This window comes from Tursiops truncatus, chromosome X (genome assembly GCF_011762595.2).
Source record: "Tursiops truncatus isolate mTurTru1 chromosome X, mTurTru1.mat.Y, whole genome shotgun sequence".
In the NCBI taxonomy this organism is placed as follows: Eukaryota; Metazoa; Chordata; class Mammalia; order Artiodactyla; family Delphinidae; genus Tursiops; species Tursiops truncatus.
Window position 1 is genome coordinate 31,412,662 of NC_047055.1, and position 5,645 is coordinate 31,418,306.

Consider the following 5,645-nt stretch of genomic DNA (forward strand, 5'->3'; position numbering starts at 1 on the left):
CGGGGGCAGCACCCTGCAGACAGCCCGGAGAACGTGTCCTCGTTAGTGCTTGCTCCCAGACGCAGACGAGGAAGAGCAATGCAGGGGCGCTGTGCACGTTCCACCCTCTCGCAGTTGGATCTGGGTTTCGGTTTCTGTACTTCTTGCTCCCGCCATGGAGAGTCCCGATCCCAGGCCCCGCCGCATCCCGTGAGGCCCTTCCTGTGCCGCAGGACACAGGGTACCCAGGACCCACTGGCGATGGGACGCCAAGTGGGCCACGATCGATCGGTACGCAGAGAGGGACGGCACCGGCCGCAGCGAGGGGATCCAGGTCCGTTTTCCGCACCCGAGCTCACCTCGGGAACAGAACTCTGCGGCCGGGGGACGCCCTATTCCTCGGCCTCCCTCCCCCGTGGACGACCCGGGGGTCCTCTCGTTTGGGGAAGACTCCTGGGAGTTTTCACAAGCGGCTCCACGTTCTGCAGGTGCCGCCGTTGGCCCCGGCCAGAGGGGCACGCTGAGAGCACCTGCGGCGGGCCACCAGTCAGAGCGCCTAGCTACCTCAGGACCCTAGCTACCTCAGGACCCGGCCCCAAGGAAAGGCTCTGCCCACGTAAGATAGCCTGACAACGTGTCGGGCGACTCACAGGCGCGAAAGGAGAGGGGCGCGGGGAGGGTTTCGGCGCCCTTCCAGGAGGGGTACGTGTGGAGGGAGGGGAGGGGTCCAGCCTGGAGACTTGCTCCCAGTCGGAAGCCCTCCCCCACACCGCACCCCGCCCCGGGACCGGACCCCCACACACACACCAGCCCACCACGCACCCCCGCCCCGGCAGATAAGAGCTGGGCCAAAGGGCAGGAACGGGCCACCGCACAGCTTGCTCCAGAAGCGGCCTATCGGGTCGGCCGGGGACTCGAAGGCACCGCCGCGTGCCCAGGAGTGTGCACCTCGTTCCCGGCCTTGGCAGACAAGCTGGACGAGTGCTGGTCATGGGGGAGAGGGTGGTCAAGGGGGGCGGGGGAGGCGTTCCTCTCAGTCCATCAGAGGTGAGCTTCAGGCAGCTTCTTCAGACCCCTTCCCCTTGATTCCCTGGCTGGGCTGCAGGTGCAAGCACAGGGCCGAGACCCGGAGGGCCAGGCCGCAATGCAAGCCGGGGCCTTTCCTTCTCATCGCTGAACTGAGGCTCAGGGCCTCGTGGGAGAAAGCTGAAGCCTGCTGCAAATGCACGGCCCGGGGGTCCACTCGGCGGGGCTCTGCTCAGCTCCTCTCCTCTCCTCTCGTGTCCTGCCCTCTCCTCTCCGGGAGCCCCGTCCGGGAGCCCTCGGGACAGGCCAGGTCAGGCCTGGGCCACCATCCCGGAGACCGCGCGAGACGGCAGCGCAGCCACCGACTGACTGGACTCTTCGGCTCAGGTGAAGGCCTCCTCCTGCGGTGGCTCCTGCGTCCCGCGAGCGCCGTCCCCTTCTGGACTCGGACTGCCAGCTCTCGCTGGGCCTCGGCCGCCCTCGGCACCGGGTAGCCAGGCTCCACGTGTCGTCTCTGAGCTGGACACAAGAAGGTCGGTGGGCCCGCCTCGGCCGCTGCCGCCAAGGGCGGCGGGACTCCCGTTGCCCGCGGTGGTCTCTGGCTGGGCCGCACCGCGGCCCAGAGAGGCTTCCGGGGCCCTGGGCCCGCCTAGGCCGAACCTCCTCTGGCGCCGAAGGGAAGGGGGACACGCGGCCAAATGCCCGCAGAACCGCGGCCCGGCCTCCTTCGGAGCAGCTTCCTCCAGTCCCGCCCAGACGTGGCGGCCACCAGGGTCCACCGAGACTCCACTTCCTGTAGCCCCACACGCCAGGCGGCCGGGCTGTGCGCCTTGTGCCACTGCCCGTCTCTGGAGCGTCCACGGCACCGCCGGGCCTTGGGCCACGCTTCCCCCCCCTTCCCAGGCGGAGCCCTTGACTTCCCGGGGCCACTGTCCAGTGTTCCCGACTTCGATCCTTCGTCACTCCTCCCCAGGAAGGGACGGGTACAGGGTTTCGCGGGATCGGCGGACCGTTCCTCTTGATGGCACTACTGCACCACGAATGCCAACCTGCCCTGCCCCTTCCCCTCCCCCAGGCCCTCTCCCTCTGCCCTTTGCCGAGGGAAAAACGAAATGCCAACCTCTGCCCAACCTGCCAAAGGCAGGATGGCTCATCAACCCGGCCACTTCAGAGGGGCGCGCCTCAAACTCTGGCCCTGCATCCTGCGGGGCCTCGTCTCTGTGGGGTCCTCTTAGCCTGCCGTTACGACTCCCCATCCAGGCACCCAGCCGTTGGACCGGCAGCTGTGTCTGTAGCAGCCCACATTTGCCTAACGCCTCGGAAACACTCTGAGCGTGAGCACAGAGATCCAGTCACGTCTGGCCGGTGCCCGGCGAGGCACCTTCTCACCAGTCACCGAGGGGCAAGCAGCCCGAACGAAGCAAAGGGCCGGCAGCCCACAGGCACAGACGCGGTGCGGGACGAGCTCGGCCTCCTAGGCCAAGACGATGGACTTCCCCCGAGGACCTGGCTCTTCTCCCGCGGCGGCCCGGGGGCGGGAGGGTGGCAGTGGGGTTTGGTGTCCGGGCGTGGACGGTGGCACGCACGGGTCCGTCGGGAGGGCCGCCGGGCGCTGCCCCAGAGACGCCGGAGCGGGTCAGTCTCCTGACACCGCCCAGGGGAAGGCCAGGGATGGGAAGACACCCCCGGGTGGGTGTGTGGGTGGGTGTAGGCTCCCGCCAAACTCGCTGTGCTTTACACCTCGGAGCGACTGGGAGCCACCGCGGACTCCTCTTTAGTTTCTTTGCGGTGCACTGGCGAATGTGGTTTAGACACAGGTTCCTGCCCTTAAGCACCCTCTCAGCGCCTGCCTGGTCGCACTGACTTGGGTGGAGGGCGGGGTGGGGCCACTGGGGGCACTGCCGCCACCGTCCCCACCCATGTTGGCTGAAGGAACACACTCTGGATGCCAAGTGCTCCGCGGACACGAGGCCTTGGAAAGAGAAGAGAGCTCTGGTCCACCGCCGCCTCGGGAAGCACCACGCCTCCTCCGTGCTGAAAAGAACCAGAGGGACGGGACGGGACGGGACGGGACGGGATCGCATCTTCTCTCCTTTCCCTGGCTTTTGTCTCAGCACGCCTTCCTCTCTTTCTCTGACTCCGAATCTGCTGCGCCTCCGGGCCTTGGCAATTCTTTCAAGCCGCGGTACTGAGGTGCGTCGAGGAAAGAAAAGCCGCAAGAGCCCCGCCGTGCTGAGTGCACGTCTTCCGGGACCCACGCCCCACGCCGGAGGACTTGACTCGACGCCCAGATATTACCGTGAAGGGCTCTTGGGATGGCCAAACAGGGTCCTCTGGAAGGCAGTGTCACCCCAGAAATGCCACGCTGCCCTTGCTGCTCGAAACCCTGCCTCCGCCCTTCGCTAACCACGGAACGTCAGCCGCGCCGCCGACCCCTCGCTAAACCACGGCGCCACACGCTCACCAGCCCGCCTGGAGAAGCCTTCAATTACTCTGAGCCAGGGTAGGAGGCGTCCCTCCTCCCGGCAAGACTGTTTCAAACAGAAGACAGGAAGGAGAAGGGAGAACAGAGACAGAAAGAAAAACACCTCCGGCTGCCGGTCACGCACCCACTCAGGCGACATGTCCCACACGGAAGAAGGGGACGTACACCTCCCGGAAGGCCCCACACTGTCAAGTTCCTTGGTTTGTCAAGAGGCAGACTTGGGAGTGCAAGGAGCCCTACAGAGGGCTGCCCCGTGCCAAACCTCCACGCCGCCCAGCGGGCGCCCCCTCTTCATCATCCCGCAAGGGCACGTCCCCGAGTCCTTCCTGGCTTGGTGGAGGGCCACGGCGGAGAGAGCCGGGCCCAAGAGCGATCAGGAGAGGACGGGAGGAACGGCTATCACGGGCTCCACTCAGAGCACAGGAGGCAAAAAGCCCACGAGGCCTGGCTCCCCCTCAAAGGGTCTCCCCACCGCCGGCCCCCACGTCGGGCTGGGCTGGCACTGCTGCTTCTCGGGCGTGAGGTGGGGCGCCGAGTGATCACGTCACGGGCGGTTGGCTTCACGGAGGCTGGAGCCCAGACCGGGCCCTGGTGCCGGTGCAAGCGGCCCGGGCCCGATCCCTTTCCACTCTCCCCGCCCCCGCAGGGCACGGACCTCAAATGCTACGTACCGATCACCTAGGGTAACCGTACACAGATGCTCGTCCACGCACCTCTTCCTTCCGGCCCCCCCAGTCAGGATCTGACTCGAGAGCCTTTCCTACCGTGGCCAGGAACTCCGGCACAGTACACCAGTGTCCCGTGCCACGATCCCACCTGGAGTCCTCCTTCTTGAGCCTTGCTGAACTAGCAGAATCACTGACTTTTTCCTCTGATGAAATAGACTATCTCGGACGGGGGAAGGGGAGAGAACAAAAGAGCACGCACTCACCCAGAACACCAGCGCCCTGGAGATGACCGACGTCCCCGGTTTCCCTCTTCCTCCTTTCCTCCCGCTCTGCCTCCTCTGCAACGAGAGAGAACCGAACGCCCATCACTCAGTGTGGGACCACCCACGGTGCCGGTGAACGGGGGGCTGGGGGGGTCCGCGTACACCCCCGCCCGCGCAACCTCGAGAGAGAGTGCCTCCGGTTCCTACTCGAGTGTACCGGCACCCCCGGGCCAACCAAAAACTTCCGAACGAGGCGCAAGCGTGAAGAATCAACTCCACGCGTCCTTCGGAAATGGCACGGATGCCAGCCGGGGCAGGGGGGTCGTTAGACAGACGCAGTTTGTACACAAAGAAGCGCGTCCAGTGAAAACCTTGATCCCGTCATTCCCCCTAAATCTCCTTCCGGCGGGAAGCACAGCCATCACACCCTGGCGTTGACAGGCGCGGAGCTTGTCTCCTCGGCTCTGCACACGTGGGACTATGGCGGGACACCCCAGGTATCTTGGCAAGCCCGCGCGCGTCCTCCACAACTTCCCAGCAGTTCCTAGGACGCGTGGGTAAAGGGGCACCCACTCGTCTCCCCTCTGGCCACACAAAGGTCCACCGCACGTACTTTCCGGGCATAAAGGGCACGTGCTCTGGGACGTGGCCCACGTGAGATCTACCCTGCTCCTCTCCTCTGGGTGGACGCCGACGCCGGAGAACGTACCCTGGTCACGCTCACCCCACACCCTGGTAACGACGGACTCGGTGGCCCGCGCCTCAGAGCCACTTCCGTGGGAGACAGAAGAGGAGAGGAAGGAACAAGGCGGAAGCCTAGCGTCCAAAGAGGAGGAGCCACGTGAGACACCCTACGCTCCTGCCTCCGGGCACAGACAAGGGCAACCCTACCCTGGGCAGCTGTCCGAAAAGAAACGGAGGGGACCTAGCAGGACACGACGTCGACTCCGCACAGACGCGCCGACGCCACGGCACGCCTATAGCACCGTGAGAGCAGCCGAAAAGGCAGAAGACTACCTATCGCTACCTGAGCCTGCTGGGGGCCGGGGAGCAGGCGACATGCACACAGCCCTCTGCGGCCCCGCTGCCCCCACCTGCATTCAACCCCGGGAGCACACATACGCACGCAGAAATGACGCGTGCTTCCCTCCGCAGACGGGGACAACTTGGGAGCGGCCATCGAGCAACGGCCAGGGCTTTGGCTTTGACCGGGAGAAAGTTCTA